This window comes from Larus michahellis, chromosome Z (genome assembly GCF_964199755.1).
Source record: "Larus michahellis chromosome Z, bLarMic1.1, whole genome shotgun sequence".
In the NCBI taxonomy this organism is placed as follows: Eukaryota; Metazoa; Chordata; class Aves; order Charadriiformes; family Laridae; genus Larus; species Larus michahellis.
The window spans coordinates 54,423,369-54,441,225 of NC_133930.1; the positions used below are offsets into that span (position 1 = coordinate 54,423,369).

At 39.4% G+C, this 17,857-nt stretch overlaps 1 protein-coding gene across 4 annotated transcripts in view; it reads right to left on the reverse strand.

Annotated features, from left to right (window-relative positions):
- The window catches only part of IDUA (alpha-L-iduronidase), a 72,622-nt gene that overhangs the window by 39,926 nt on the left and 14,839 nt on the right, over positions 1–17,857 (reverse strand). The window lies entirely within an intron of this gene.

Genomic DNA, 17,857 nt, shown 5'->3' on the forward strand with positions numbered 1-17,857 from the left:
GCAGATGAAAGGTCAGATGGCTGCCTTCTTTTGGCTATCAACATTCACATATAACTAGGGTTCTTGGACCGGTACACAAACTCCCTTCCTCTAAAGTAACAGCTATTCGCCATAAGCAAGTCATGTTTCTCGTCCAATCCATACCCTTTTCCTATTCCAGCAGCAGTAATAGAAGCAATATAATGAACTTGCCTGCTGGATTTTGAGTTTTTAACAGGATATTAAGATTTCTAAATCTTTGCTGAAGTGAAATTTACCTAGACTTTTTTTTTGCTAAGCTGTTTTTTCATTTCTATTTGATTACCTACTGCTAGGCCAGCTGGCTTACACCTTATCTCATATGCAGTCTTTTTTAATGTTCTCTTAATTTGCTTCCTTAGTAGTGCTTCTTATGGGTTTAGGTCCAGCTGAGAAATAACTTTGTATCTTTCAAAGAATGCTGAACTTATGCACACAATGTCTTTAATTTTTACTGCATTGTTAGCATTTGCTTACTATTTCTCCCGTACTCCCAGGATCTCAGGCGGCAATCCTTTTAACCAGCTTTGAATGCATGTGTTCAAAGACTTAGGATTAGCACCATGATGCACCCCTTGATGCAAGTGAATCTTGCAGGAGCACAGGTAGTAAAATTTGGGCATGCACCTGCACTGGAACATGGGAGTTCTTTTACCCAGGGGAAGAAAACTGGTATTTGCAATCTATCTACGATACATTTGAAGATATGTTTTAAATTCCTGAAAGGCTTTTCTCGCCTGGTATCCAGTGAAAATAAATATAATGTAATATCTGGGTCGGTTATTTCCCATAACTTCTGAACTTGTGGCCTGATTTAACTGAAATCTGACAGGAGGGAGAATTTTTGCCAGTATTAAATGCCAAATAGGAATTGAACTTCTGTTGACAATATTTCGGTAGTGTGACTTACTGTTATTTGGCCCAAGCCACAGCCTTGGCCTGGTGCCCAAATTCTGACCTCAGTACACGCTCAGTGAAAGGATTTGTAAGCACCCTTGAGCTAAGTCCACACTTCGTCAAATAGGACAGCTGATCGGGGTTTTGCCAGCGCCTCTCAAAACTGATTTCTCCAGCCTTGCCAGAGCACTACACATAATTTCTCTAGGACAGTGCAGCCTGAGCACTGCCGTCTTGCCTACTCTTTCCTAGGCACCCTGCCTCTGCTTGGGTAGACAGCTGTACAAGTGAACTGCAGATGTCCCAGGTATGATGGAAGGGGGAGGGACAACACTTACAGTTCCTGTAACTGATCAGTGCTAGCAAGGCATGCTGGTCACACAGGATGAAAAGCAAGAATGGGGCAGTCAGCAGACCTCTTAAATCAATGCTGGGCTCTGCGCTGAGATTCACAAATTGTTTCAGTGAAGAACCTGCAATAGCAATCCCAAAGTCCTCAGAGAATTAAGAAGGGCTAGTTTTTGACAGAATTGCCTAGTGAATAAAGAAAAGAACTGTGCAACCTGAAGAGGACAGAGTGACATCAGCGTCTCTGACTATGACCTAGAACAGGAAAACAGGACAGGCAAAACAAATGTAACATAAGCCATATCCACTGTACCAGCTCCACCTGTGATGTAACCAAACACACAATCTTAGTCCCAGCATGGTCACACTCTTTAACCAAAGACCTGAAGCTGGCTTGTCTCTTTTAAACTATGTCCTACCACTTGACAGAAATTGTCATGTCTGCAGCCACTGATGGGCTCGACGTTCCCGCCAAAGTTAAATGTTGCAACTGTGAAAGAAGCAAATAGCAGAAAGATATTTATTTACTTTAGTATCCATAAGTACATTTTAGAAGTTGAAGTTGAAGAAGAAGCTGAACTCAAGAATGGCCATTTGGATCTAGGGGGTTTCTTTGCCTTACATAGAGATTAAAAAAAAGTCTGACAGTCCTATTCCAAAGTTCAAAGACAAATACTTTGTTGCAAAAGGTAGCTCTGCTCCCTCAGATCCATTAACTATTTCCAGTTGTACCTTGTGTTCTATTGAAATATTTGCTTACATGCACGCTTACAGTCAGTGAGTATAAGAATGATTAACTCTACTGTCTTGTAAAAACTTAGTAATACCATTTAGATAATAGTAAAGGAACTAGTGTCTTCCTGAGTACAGTCCAAGGTCTACACAGTACTATGTGAAAACATATGGGTAAACGAGGCATTCTATCTGGTGCACGTACACTTAAGATCCCAGCACATCTACATTTTTCCTCCCGTACCAATGAAGTAAAACATTTAAAACAGAATACCATTGCCAGCCATGACTGAAGTGACGGTACTGAGTGTTATCTGTGTAGGTGTAGAGAGGCACTTCTTATGTCCTTTGGCTGATCTGGCACTTTATGAGACTCTTTTCTTGCTCACAAATGAACTGGGCAGTATGCTCCTATTAATAAAACAATTACTTGACTGATAGGGTAGCCGCTTTTTCAGATCTTGATCTTATCCTTACCCATGCTACTTTTCTGATGTAAAATTGATGCTTTTTTTCATAACCTATACAGGATCAATAGAATTTGGGTTGCATGGTTGCATGCCATGTGGTGTCTGGAACCCACGCTCAATGCCACATGTGAGGCACAGCAAGCTAGTATTACTTACAAACATTCTGCATGGGGAAGACTGGCTCAACTGTCAGACTGAGTGCTATAAACATAGGAATTTTAGGAGACTGAAGACCAGATCAACTGTTACAGGCGTGTGACAAGGTAAATTCCTGACCCAGGATAAATGCACTTGGCATTGTCAAAGTTGTTCAAAACAGCTTTGTACATCTGACCTAGGACCTGCTGGTGCAGCATTGTGTACCTATGGTTGGGCCCTTTGTAGCAAGCTCACAGACTTTTACAGTCTTCTACCTTTATTTCGCTTGTTCTTCTTCTGATCTCTCTGCCCTTTAGTCATGGTTTCTAGACACCAATGTCTTATTTATGAACATGCAGAAGGCTGTGTCCTTGTCATTTCATTTGAGTGCTTGCCAGACTTGGATTGTTCATTGTTTGCTGTTGGGCATTTCTGATGTGCAGTGGCAATCACTGTCCTGTCTATGCCTGGCTTTCAAATGTTCCTCAACTGGGCTTTTTCTGGGAGACTTGCCAGATTAAGGCCTTCCTCATAATGAGCAACTACAGCTTCCTTTCTGGGCCCAGCATCTGCTGCTTCCCTTCTGCCCTAGGTTGATTCTGTCCAGGAATATGGTTGCATGCCCTGGAAAGCAAGTGCACACACAGACATTGGACCAAATATCTTATCTACAGAGAAGAGAGAAAAAAACAAACAAACAAAAAAAAAAAACCAGGCAGGGAGTGTTTCCCTTCCAGGCAATCTTCAGTCTAGTATTGAATCTCTGATAACATGTCAAGCTAACTTTATCAAACTGTATTGCAATATACTGAACAAAACTTCCTGGGCTTGGAAGCCTTGTGGCTAAGTAGGTCACAGCTTGTTTAGAGACTCAAAGGTAACATGTAGGGTAACCATCAACAGAGCTATTCTATTGAAGAGAGCTTTGTCTGGCCTAGGATTGATATGACTGGGAAATATCAACGTACTGGAGTAGTGCCTTTCTCATCCTGACTTTCTCATTCACCGGGTGTGACCTCCCTTTGCATTTCTGGTGGACACAGTTATCACGCGTACCCAAAGCTACCATAACCTAGCTTGCTTTCACCAATGTCAGAACAGTCTCTCTTCTGGTAGATTGGCCACAGTAGCTCGCTAACACCACTCCTAAGGCAGCAGAGCCTGCTTACATCCTCACTGGGAGTTTCCACTAGGAAAGACTGCTCACCTAGTGGGCAAAATAGGAAATAGGAGCACAAGGTGCTGGCAGAGGAGAGGTGCAAATGACACCTTAAGAGCAAATAAAATTTTTCAGCAGGGTATTGGCTGACCTCAGACTTGAAAGGCGCACTCCACAAGCGAGCCACCTAAAAAAGACCCTGCTCCATGGGTGGGTTTCTGTTATGGTTTTAGAAAGAAGTGAAAGTGCAGTCTAAGATACTACCCTACTATGGTGTCTGCTGTGATGATGATATTACATATTACTCTTCATTTGATAGAGATGCTTAGCTCTGTGCTAAACCATCTTTGTCCGGCCTTGTAAGCCAGTTCCTGCAAACACACATTCCCTTGGCCATGGTGCCAGGATGTGGACTGATAGTAACACAGTCACTGTTGTTCTGATGAGTGTAAGTATGCATGATAATTAATTTCCCCCTCTCAAGAGCAAATCAAGAGTAAGCAGTTGTTGCAATAGGTGACTACTATCAGGAGCATCCTTAGATACAATGTCCCAAGGAATTGCTTACTCCCTTTCTAGAGTACATGATGCCATTTTAGGGATCATAAAACTCCAGAAGAGATATAATGCCCATTGAACCTGGAGAGGAGCTTAGTGTTCACTGGAAAGATGCAGGAACAAACATTGATAACCTATGCCAGTTCAAAATCTTGCTGCTAGCAGGTTCTCCAGAAGGAACTGTCTGCAGAAGCAACTATCTTATTTCTTTAGCCAGGAGAGCAGGCTGGTGAAGTGCTAGTGAAGCACGTAAGCTGTGAGCACAGCATCAAGATGGAGGTCAAAAGCTCTGAAAAAGAAATGTCAGCAAGTTTATCTTTTCCAAGAGGGCAACTTGTTGCCCTCCAAGTCCCTCTTACAACACAAAAGGATCCTGCCTCCTTGTTTTTTACTTACTCTTGCAGCTACGAGGAAAGAAATTAAGCCAGTTTAAAGTTCAGGCTGTTACAAAGACCTTGTTTGCTCCAAACCCACGAATTTTCTCCATAAGTTTCTTGTTCTGCTGAGTACTTCAGAAATCTCCAGACCTTGAAAGCAGGTCCTAAGGGACTGTAAGCACTATGGAAATGATACCTCAGAACATATGAAGGGCAGAATAGCCCTCATTAGCATTCACTTTTACAGGGTCTGCCTTCTCAGCAGTTATTGCTCCAGGTTTCCTCAATGTCAACCAAAAAAAACCTACTAGATTGATACTGCAGGTTTAAGCACAAGATCATTAATGAATAACTATGAAATCAGCAGGCTCCTGGGTTATTAATGAACAACACTTCCCCCTTCTGAAACCAATGGAAGCTGACAATACAGTCTTCACACCAGAGCTGCTTCTACCATGTTCTTGCTCCGCTCGCTCTAGCTTCCTGTGACCATTACAGGTATGGTAAATCAGCTCCCTTTCATGAAATCCCTGTATCCCAAAATAACCACTATCACTTGACCTTTTGCAGGTTCAGGAACACTGATTCGTCCTCCTCAGCAGCCCCCAGGCCAAACACCAGCCTGTGCTTTTCACACACGCTCTGCAGATCAAAAACCTCATTCAGAGGCCTTTTCAAAGTTGCAAGGCCAAAGATTACTCCACCCACACTAAAGAACTAGCACATTTTATCACTTCTGGGTTTATTTATTAGCATTACTACTTCTCTGCATTTACTTCTCAGCTATATCATTTGTGTAAGTGGGGACTGAAAATCTGTTTGCTTTACAATTACGGCATAGATTCTGCACAGAGAAGACTTCAGTCCATGCTGGGCCCATACTACGCATAATTCACCCACCCTATATCGTGAATGAGTCAGCCCAGCAACAATGGAAGGATGCATTACAAAACCACACAGCCAGGCGGCATCCAGCCCTTGCTGATGTCACAGCTTGTCACAGTTAATCCATCCACACAACCAACCAGCATGATACATGCGCAAAAAGAAGGATGAGGATGAATCTCTGTGGTTTAGGAACAAACTGGCTCCAAAAATGCAAAATACAACATCTGTTATTTATTGGAAATCACTGCCTCTGCTACAAACCAGCCAGGAGGCTGCGCATTCAGCTGAATCTTTTTATTTTTTAGAATATATAAAAATAGAATTGACTTTGATTTATAGAGCATCTTAATTAGCTTCTTTCCTCTTTGAAATCAGCGTTATTTGATCTTTACCTTGCAAAGCAACTCACAAAATCCTTGTTGTGATCTGGCTAAAACTGACATGCAGAGAAGTGCAAGCAAACAATGAATGCTTTCAAGCTGATGCTAATCACGGCCTATGATTTTCCGTTTCTTACTCAGCCTGCTTTTGTGAGCACAGTCTCAGTCCTTCTTTCAGCAATGAGCGTGCTGTGTGTGGGGGGAAGAGAGAGAAAGGCAGACAAAGCATCAACAGCTTCCTGTGCCGAGGTGAGTTAGTTTGCTAGGAAAATACTGTTAGACTGTTGTGTCTTTTACCCTTCCACTTCCCCCCTTTTAAAACAAATTCAAGATGTAAAAGGGGAAACAGGCTATGAAAGCATAGCAATTTAGGCAAAGGCATGAGGTATTTTAGTATCTATCTGGCCTCTCCAGACATGCAAACATATCCAATCAGATCATCTAGGCACGGATAATTTAGACTGTTGTGAGATCTTGTTGTGATCCCTTGTTGATCTCTGTTTTGGCTACATTCATTTACGAAGGGAAGTAATCAAATAATGATCAGGCGACTCCAGTAGCAGGAAATGCTTTTTGACTGATCCTGCACTACAAATTTAAAGGTTCAGTCAGTGTCTAAAAGGTAAGCTCAGTCACGATATGTGAGCTGAGGTGCTAGAGGACACCTTTCCTTCTAATTGAGTGTCATGTATGGAAGTGATTTTCTCCTGCATAGCACATGGCTACAAATAAAATGTTCATTGTGGTTTTATGCTATCCTTGATGATGGAACTCCAAATAATGTAATCTATAAGCAAAAGCAAAAAAAAGCAAAAAAAAAGAGGGGACAGGGAGACTAAATCCATAATGACAATTAAAGAGAGGCTTTTTAGATGCACAAGGAAGAGGAATGTTGAACCAAGTACTAAAACTAGCTTGCTTCAGGCATGTAACTCCTTTTGGCATTGCCTAGGAAAGCTGTTACTGAACCTTTCTTTCCAAGCAGCAGCAGAGCTCTCCTCTGTATATATCCAGCGTTCTAACTCAAGCACCCTGCCAAATACTGCACCTTCAGTAATGAGTCTCTATGGTACATATTTGACTTAGTGGTTTCATTTCATAGTATTGTTATTGTTACTCCTTCATTTTCTGTTTATGCTCCTTCTATTCTTCTGCTTGTTAGCTCTATGTGGAAATACAGTTCAAAAGTATGCGAATCCAACTATAGCACAGGACATGGCTTATTTACTCTTTGGTAATATCACAACAAGGAGTTGGAATGATTGCCCTCCCCGCTGCCAAATATGTAAAAAGAACCAAATTCAACAATGCTCTGTTTAGTCTGCTCTGCACATCTTGCAAGCTCATAGGTTAGACTATGAGTTAGGGTTGCTGTAACTGGACCCGAAATTTTGCACTAATGCACAGTGTGCTATTTTTATTGGGTTTCTAACTTTCTCCATCTTATGGTTATCAAAATTTGTTTCCACTTGTTGAGATCTGTATTGAGGAGCACATAATGGGACAACTGATGAACAGTCTAAGGAAAGGAAAACATGGAGCTAAATACTGAAGGTGTGAAGGTTTGCAGGTAGACCTCTCAGCTGACGTACTTAGCTCTAATGCCTGAAGTACAGATAGCACATGGTGTCTGACAAAGTCCAGCTGCTCCTGGATCTATTTGCGTGGTAGATGTACTTTCAGGTGTATCTTTCTATACCAGTCCTTGCCTGCCCATAGGCAACTGTATGTCTAACTTCAATATACCACTTATTTGCAAAACAAAAAATAGAAGAGGTCTTCACTACATCACACTAAGTTCATTTCCTAATTTACTGATGTTTAATAACGTACGATGGTGAAAAGGCACAATGAAGATGTCATCCACTGTCTTGCTCTAAATATTGCGAATATTTGTGATGAGTGGTTTCTGAATACTTCAGAACTGACAAATGAACACTATAACCCAATCTGGAAAGAGCAGCACTTTAAATGGCAACCCAGTGTCTGCTCTTGGCTCTTGAATGTAAAATATAGCAAAACCTCTTACAATTAAGGAGGTAAAACTAACCAATTGCATTTATAGACAGTTTTCAATGAGATGCAAACCTATAGTCTCTCCAAACTGAGATCTGATAATCCTATTCTGAAGCCAGCTTTGGCAAAACAATTTAGGCTATTGATGTATTATTAAATACGGCAGTGATAGCTCTTCCACTCCATGGTCTTGATGTTCATATATAAGCCTTTTTTCTTCTTTCTTCCCCCATCCCAAACAACTGCCACTAATATGAAAAGTACCTCCCTTTTTGGTTAAAAGTGCACTATATTCTGTCCTTATGAAATATGAAAATTTACCTAACTATGCAGAAAGACATCCTTTGTTTTCTTCACACACAGAAACGGGTTTTGAATATCCAGTTAAGATTACATGTGAATGCAAGGAACGGGTGAAGAAACTTCAGTATTCCTGAGAGACTACCCTTGCTACAGTAAATTTGCCTCTAAGATTTACAAATATCAGTAGTAACGTTCATCCTAAACCAATCAGTAAGCAGGCTTTGTTTCCACAGTTCTGGCTGTTTAGGGATGAAACAACAGGCAGTTTTGTTTACGAAGCAGACAGGCTCAGACATTTCACACTCAATGGCAGCTGCAGGTACGTAAAGACTTCTCAGACATAAAGGTTTTTAGCCAACCCCCCTCCATGATGTATTTTAATGAAAATCCTTTTTCAAAGGACACAACTCCATTAATGACCACTGACAGATCAACACTGTGTGTAAGGACAGTTCCACACACCGCCTACTGTAATGCCATTTAACACATTATTTTTTTGTCTAACTGAAGGAAGTATACAAAACCCCTGAAAATGTTACAGCTAAGTCAGGACTGCACTCTATTTGATCTCCACATACTGCAACTAGCTCTACTAAAACAGAATAGCAGGGATGAGTAAGAAGGCAAAGATTACCAGCCCCTGTAATGTAATGGTTTTAAGCTTATCTTCCACCTGTGATTACACCCTACAGGACAAAGATTTTTTCCAATGCTACTATTTATTTATGTTATCTCACTGTAAACACCATTGGAGTAATATCATTGGATAGACCCAAACTATATCCTGACAGAATTTCTATCCCACTCTTGTAGAAAGCCGTGCTCCTGAGGAACTGTGCTACTGTGTGCTGATAAGAAATCTGTGGTGGTATTACTGCAGCTACTTTGTGCTTTTGGTAAGTTCTAATCAATTTGCTCTATGTTTGTAGTGGGAAACAGAAGGAGGAATCCACAGTAAAGGATGGTCTTACTCAGAATATATACGTTTGCACTGAACCTCGCAGATCTCAAGAGTTTCTCCTGCAGCAGGGACTAAGGAAGATTTTTTTGCCACAGCTAGAGAAGGAATGTTTTAGGTGTAGTACATAGGGGCTTTCAAAAGAGTGGATGCTTATTTTTAGTGCTCCCATCTTTCCTATTAAATAGCAACCAAATGCATGCTTTTTAGGCACATCATCCATCCGCTACGGTTTAAAGGTAAACTGTAGACTAATTGAGGCTTGAGAGCATTTTAAATAATGCATATTAGGCTAAAGTGTTTTTTATAATTCACTGAATTTATGAACTTCAGACACTTGCACAGAAGGAAGAACAACGCTATTACATTTGCACTATGTACTTTGAAGATTTCATGTTATTGATTGTAGCTCAGTAAGCAAACACTTTTAACCTTCCCTGTATGACTAATTTAGCACTATTTTTTTAAATATATAATGAGGTTACCAGATATGAATTGTATGTAGCAATGCTGTGAATTGTTCTGAAATCTTCCGAAATCCTCAAGTAAATGTGTCAATGAAGCAAAATGTATTTTATCTTGTTACAGCACTTATTTCACAAATACCCTCAGATAGATTTTGCTTTCAACCTTTTGCTGTTCTTGATCCAGTTAATATTAGGCATCTGTTCATAAGGATAAACAGTAAGTCACACAAAGGAAAATCATCTGTAAACTCTCAATTACTGGTCAATTGTAATTTTTTCTTTTTTTTATTGCAGTTTCTATTCTTAAAGATAGTGTTTCATTGTAGCATGTCTTTCAGTCATGTTGGCCAATTACAATTGTTTCTTAAACACACAATTGGGCATTTGACATGGAAAGGCAGTCCTTTTAGAACTTAGTCTTGCTTTGTTAGCGTCAGTGGAACTCAACCAGAATGCCCACTCAGAAATTATTGTTGGACTGAAGCCTTGATGAACAGCTTCATGCTGCGGAGTGTGAACTAGCACCTCCATAATTAAAGCACTGATGAACCTTCTGCTGTCAGTACTTCTGTATGTTAAGTAAAGCTTGTTCATCGTAAAATGCAGTTTCTTCAAAACTAGATTATTTTCACAACTTCCAAAGACAGAATAATAGACTACTTCACTTTGTTACTTTTTTCCCCCTGTGGAAATGTCCTCTTCAGAGATATTTAGCCTCACTTGAATGGTGCTGTGCCTAGTGTTCACATATTTCAAAATTATAATTTGAAAAGTCTTTCTTTTTAAAAATTCAGAAAGTGTTATTTTTAGTCTAGCTTGATGCAAAACAAATTTACGATGAACTCCATGTGGTAGGGGTCAGGTGATAACCTGAACATCCTGTAGTACTCTTAGGAGCCTGATATTGGCTCCTAAGAGAAATGGAGAGAGATTGTTGGAGAGAAATGCAGAGAAGTCTCTTCCAAAAAAATGTTAAGTGGGGCAAAACCTGATTATTCTGCAAATTCCAGGATTGAAAACACTAGAAGTTGCAGAGTTTCCAAATATTGGAAACGTGTTGTAAAGGAGAACAGAGTAGGCAAGTTTACTTTGGTCCTGAAGCAGACAGCATGCACATTTTAAGAAATCGTTACAGAAGATGATTCCTGGTTCTGAGAATTATGTAGTAAAATGGATGATAGGACAAATTTGACACTGAGTTTAAGTCACTTTATCTTCAAGAAAGAAATACCACAGGCCTGAAAGTAAATTAACAGAAGCGATAAAGCCATTTTCTGTTCTATGGTGCACCAGAGCAAAGAGACACACTATTTTACTGCCACCAGTGTGCAAAATTCATTACACAGATTAAGTGCACTACTGCTTCCCTTTTATTCTAAGAGCTACCTTGGGAACGGCAAAGGGACAGAAATGCTTGACCAGACTTTCTACAGGAAAGGGGCAAGAAAGAGGATTTTATTAAGACTTAAATGACCTTTAGCTTTTGGGATTAGAATGTCACAACTACTGTCACCAGGTTTGAATTCTTGGTAACAGCCAGTAGTTTTAAAAATACATGACTAGTTTTGCATCACAGAAGTGAGATATGCTTCCCTTTCTGTTCCACCCTCATGTTGGTGTTTTGACTTCTCATTTCCATAATTTTCATATTTTCTTTTTATTTTCAAAGAGCAGCAAACAACTTTTTGCGCTGGGATAAAAGACGATGTTGGAACCTGGCCCTCTGTAGACATGCTTGTGCACTACACCCCGGTCCAAGCACTCCTGCTGGCGGGGAAGGAGGAACCATCTTTATCTATCCAGCAACACAACCTTTTTCAGGCCTCGCTCCTCCCATCTCAAATTCTTATTGCATGCATGTTCGTGTTCTTCCTTGGCTGAGAAACATACACAACTGAATGCAGTTCCTGTGAGCCCTGGCCTTGTGCCCAATCTGTTAATCTGCACTGCTTAGTAACCATTAAACATTATCTATCACCTTTGTGGAAAGGAGGAGATGGATGATTATTTGTCATTTGGATAGGTCTGCACCTGTCCAAAGAGCTAAGGTAACAGAAAAGGGACTCGGTCATTTAAATACGTCACAAAGAATGAACAGAAAGTCAGTCTTTGTCCTGCTGATCTGCCTACATTTTACAGTCTTCAGTTTACACAGAAGCAACAGAGATCTTGTGATCTGAATGCGCTGACGTGTAGGAATGGAACTCTGACCTCCAGCAGTCCCATCCTATGCACTGAGCAGAACAGTACTTATTCCAGCCTGCAAAATGGACAAATCTCAGGCAAGACTGCAGTTCTATTCTTACACCTTGAATATGTAAAATCAAAAACTAAAGCTATATGAGGATGCATAAATGAGACCAAATCTCAGATGAGAAGCAGCTTCAAAGGTCAGAGATGTGCTAGACTGAACTCAGCATAATTTTTGGATCAGTGTTAGTTAATTAATAATCTTACACATTATTTAAACTCAAATCCTCAGCAAGTGCTGCTTATATATCCAAGTTTTCAGAGCAGTACAAGTGACAACACACTACCAAGCAGCAAGCTTAAGATTCCATTCTTCCCTAGAGGAATATTTAGCTAATAATTATCCTTTATGCAAATAGAGCAATGCCTGAGTGAAGACTTTCATTCATTCCAACGTGCAAAAACAGAGCTGAACACTCCTGTCAAAAAGCTACCCAGGTAAGAGATTTGTCTCCCCTCCCACACCTCTGAACTCAGGTTTTATTTGCTCTTTGCCTATTTTAAAAGGTGCAAAACTGCCTCTTTTCAGTTATTTACACACTGGTGTTGCTTTTTATGTTTTGTGATTATACTGTTCTTCTTATATATTGCTTGTAAGGTAGATACTGGACAAAGGTTCGTAAAACATGTAGTCAGCTGCAACTGGTATGGAAGTAATCTTTCCTGAAAACTGGTCTAAGAGTTCAAGACCAGCCATTTGGCTAGTTTTCATTTGTATTTAAGAAAAGCAGCTTACACGAAGCTTATCTAGTTCTCAAAGTATTCGATTATTATTAAAATTGAACATTTTCTTAGTGATTAAATATGAAAGAGGGTTTCCAAAGTATTGTCCTTCTTGCATGTAGTAAACCCAAGATACCGGGGAAGGCAAGAGGAAAAAACATGAGAATGGGGTATCAATTTGGTTTTCTCTACAACCGCTTCATGTGATTAAACAAAGTCCAGCAAAACCACAGGGCAGAACAGAGCTTAGTGTTTAGTTTTGTGACTGATGACTAAAGCCTTGGAAACCTTTCCAAGGTCTCATCATTCCCAAGGATGATCTGATGGGCCAGCCTTTACAACAGCTGCTGACTGACTATGTGAGTTCTACTGTAGCCTGCCCATCACTTCTGGGATTGTTACATGTCAGTGGCTGTCATCTTACTCGCTGGGACACTGGACTAAGAATCCTTGGGAAAACATGAATTGAATCACAACTGCTGGTGAATGCAGGCATTTGAAAAAGAGCCTAACTTGCCTTGGAAATTCTAATTGGAAGTAGAAGTTGCGAACTGCAAATTTAAATTAGAAATACAGAAATCTAAAAGATTGCTTGACTCTCAGAATAACTGCATAGTATAGCACTGTTAATTTGCAGAGGACTTAAATGAATGTTCTGGCTTTCCTGACTCGTAGAGACCAATAAGCTGTATTATTTTTCCCTCTTTCATCTTTAGATTAGCATAATGTTGAAAACTCATCAGGAAAATGTTTTGAAGTCACGATATTTTGTTCACATATAGGAAAAAATGAGCCCATCAAATGTCACATGATTTTCCTAAAAAGCACTGTGATTTTCTTTGCCTATAGCCCAAAAGCTTGCTAGGTCAGTGTTTAAGTAAATGGTTTTGGTTGCTGGCACCTTGCTTAAGTTTGCTTCCAAGAACATCTAGGTCCTGGTACTCTAAAGCTAAAAATACAACAGCTTATGCACGACAGAGAGAAATATCTTTTCACTTGTTCTGTTTTGTCACTTGATCCCTCCTAAAACTCATAGGTTATGTCAACATTTCTAAGTAATTCTGCACAATAAAAGCAGATTAATAAATCAATGCAGTAGGTGCTGAAGCAGTATTGCATTATATTATATGCATTTCAGGGGATTTTTATTTCAGACTAGGCAGGTCCTACAGACTAAATGTCCTCACCACATCTGTTCAAATCTTTCCAAAGAACCAATTGCTGGGTCAGGTTTTTATGCCACAATAAATGGTCAGAGTGCACTACGGCAGAGCTTCTGGGAATTTTCCTCTGAAGAAAGTCTGGTTTGCAACCGTAACACACCTCTATACATTGAATCTATGCACTGTAAATTAGGCTAACCAGTGACGTTTTTCAAAACTTTGTTAATGGTCAAAACCAGAACAGTAATGTAGTCATAGCCTTTAGGAACCAAGAGAAGTTTCTTACAGGCAGAAAAGGTTGCTGATACAAAAGATGAGTAACAGTTTAACTCAACACCTACAAGTGCTTTAAATCAAGTGCTTAGCTAAACTGACGTCTCTCATGTTTTTCTGTCATTTATGCAACAAAAATACAATGAAACTTCAGACAATAAATAGAAAACCTGCTGCACCCTCATTAGTTTTTTAGCTGAATTTTCACAGTTCGAACATAGAGAAAACTGCAAGCATCACTTGGCTTAAACTATATAAAGGGCTCTATCCTAACTTATACTTACAATCACTATTTCACCAAGAGTGAGAGATTCTGATATAGAGTTGTGATACACTGTCTGACTGCTGTCCGAAACACAGGATTTAAGAGATCTCGTTATCATAGAGTCGCAGGCTCACCCTGCCTACTCCCTCTTGAGCTTTCTAGAGATACAGCTTCAGATTTTCTGGTGGACAGTCAGGATGGGGAGACAAAAGAACACATCAGAATAAAGTTTTTTTGTGTTGTGCGGTTGCACAAAGAACAACTCATCCAACCAGAATGCTTATATGTGTATGAGCAGAAACCGCTTGCCAATTAATCTACAAAGAGAAATCCCACTGAACGTGTTGTGATGAATGTTCCGTTCCCTGCAGAAAGATTTTTGTCAGATCAGTGGCATGGTGAAAAGACAGGAAGAAAGATGAGACTAAGGCCGGTTGGAAAGCTCGCAGTTTGTCTGGCTTGAATGGTTCTTTGCTTTGTTTCTCTTTTTCACAAGAAACTGAGTCACTGCATTAAACCTGAATGAATGAGTGGTTCATATAGTGGTTCTGCTCATGCAGAAAAAAACCCCAAACCCAACGCTTTTTGCTTTTGCTCATACAGTCAAGGGCAACTTGAAAAAACCTAACTGTGAAGATTCCAAACATCAAAATACAATTAAAAATAACCAAGACTACTTTTCTTTGTAATGATATGGATGATACACGTGTATATGAATGTGCACACAAGTAACTTTCCCTTGTATTAAACAGTTGAGAATGTTCTGATACCTAAGTCAAATGCAATGGATAGACACGTTCTATGCTATATGCTGCTTCATCTGCACATCCCTGCTAAGAACAGCTCTTTCAGCAAGCAATGGGAAGCCTTCACTTGAATAAAATGTAAACTTTATGTTCTGCGAAGCTCTGGGGGATGAGCAAGAGTTGGAAATAGGGGTTGTCCCTTTTCTTACAAACCACTTAGTATGGGCTGAGCTGAAAATGGGTCAGTTTGGCGAGCCAGTAGAGGAATCTATTTACTGATACCCCTAGGGCTCCTCAATATTGCTCGAGTATTACCACTGTGGAAGGATTGTATTGTATCTCAGCACCACAATCAGAAGGATGGAGTCCACTCATGTGCACAGGATCTGCTCTCCACCCTCCTGTCTTTGGAGATGGCAGGAGCATTGGAAGCTCCCAGCTCTCTCCTAGGCTGCACAAATGTACAGGGATAGCATGCAGCCATGGTAGAATCCCCTTTTCTTCAGGTGACGCAACTAGTTATTACTGAGCTATAGGTATCACAGCCTGAGAATTCCTGGATTACACAACTGAAAACTGTTTTGATGGTAACAACGTCCCTTCCATTATTTGGTACGGTGTTACTATGTTCTAAAAGCAACCATTAAACTCCAAACATTAGAGTTTCCAGAAACCAGTAACATCTCAGTTTAGAGCTGGTTTTAGAGTGTTTTACAGCTAGCATGCTCATTTGACATGGATTCTGAAAATATATCTAGCAGAATAAATGGCTATTTGCAGGAAGCAAACCCTTGTTTTCAGGAGAAAAAAGAATTGAAGAAAATGACCTCCTGTCAGCATTTGTCTGTGTTTTAGCTTGAACGTATTTATTCCACCAGGAAGGTTTTTTTGACCTTTGTCAAAAATGCATCAAAACTGCTGAAAAGATACATGCTTTATAATTATAGCATTTTTTTTTTAAATTGGCTTTTACAAAAAGCTACTATTCTGATTATCCAGTAAGGCAGTACAGCTGAGATATATTACTAAATTATCATTCAGGCACAACATCTGTTAACAGATTTCCAGAGAAATTATATTCCAATAATCTTATGTATTAAAAACTATTACCATCACTCAGGAAGCTGCACAAACAATGCATATGTGCAAATCTTAATGTTTTTTTTTGTAAATACAAATTTACTTGCAAGTAAATTATGTGAGTTTAGAGAGAGGCAGACAGCAACTGTACAACTGAATATATGAGCCTGGTGTACAGAAGCTGCTGCAATCTTTTTTATATAGTCTATCAAAAGCACTCATTGGATATTGAACTGCCCACTAACTTTTAAGTATGTAGAACAAGGGCACCGTATTTGTTTCTTGGCTGTCTGAGTTCACTTGGCTGTAAGAAGTGGGTGGCATTTGAACAGGATTTGCTGTCCTCATGCACAAGCCTCTCATTCTCCAAACTAATTTAGGTAAGACAGGAAGTGTTGGGTTTTCGCATCTTAAAAATTAGTGTCTTTATTACAGTTGCTAGCATTCTGTATTTTATTAACTTTAATCATATGCTCTTTAGTACTTCTCTTGGTGTTGTAACTTCTTTTATCTTTTCTGTCAACTTTGCATTCTAACAAAGACTAGATCCAACGTATTTCCTGTCTAAGCAGATCCTGCCTAGCATAATCACACAGTACGTTGGAGTCTACAGAAATGAGGCATTACTAATAAAAAATAGCCATCAATCTTTCTAAATAATTACATCAAATTGTAATTAGTTTTCCCTTATGATGGAAATAAACTTTACGTACAAACAAAGAAACTTACACAGTGGGAGCTAAAAACTATTTAAAATAATTGGGATGGATAGAAATCTACTGATTTTTTCAAATAGATTTAGACAACAATATGCAAGTCATTTTCAACTTGGGCAATCAGTCCACACATCTCTAACAAAAATCTCTTTTCTGCCTTTTACCAAATTATGAATTACCTACCTGTAACACTTAAACATCCTGTTTCAAGTTGTAGTTAAACTTTGCATGGCCTTAGAAATCACGCTGTGTCATTTAAAATAATACCTGGGCATTTGTTTAAGACTTTTCACTAGTTACAGATATGCGTCTTCATATTGTTTTCAATTTGTTGGCAAAAGGTATTTGTTAAAATCTTGGAAAAAAAGCTCTAAGCAGGATAGATAGAAGACTTTATAATAAACCACTCTCTATTTGGAGTGCTACAGATTGAAAGCTTACAGGCTGTTGGTAAGCTATTCTTTTGCTTATCAATTATGCTTCCAGTTGGACTCATAAGCCCTTTTTTTTTTCTCAGCTTGGAAGCCTATATGTATGTAACTGGGTGTTACCAAACATTAACAAATCAAAATACTCTTAACAAAAAGTAGGGAGTTTACACAGAGAATGATGATTTCTGTCATTAGAGTCTAAACTTACTATTTAAAATCATTAAAATATACCAACAGAATACAGTGCCAGTGAGCATACTTCAAGTTTTAGGAAACTGATGTGTATGGCTTCTGTCTCTAGATACTGAAAGAGGAAAGAAACAGCTTTTACTTGCAAGTGAAGACAAACTTTGGCATTATGTTGCAATGTCACACCTGGCACCAAAATGCAGATATCCTGGCTGTTTATGACACTGGGAGAGGCTGGGCTTGAGAAGTTCTGGCCTTGAGAAGTTCTTCTTCCCTAGAGATTCTGCATACTCTTGTACTAGCACATACTCT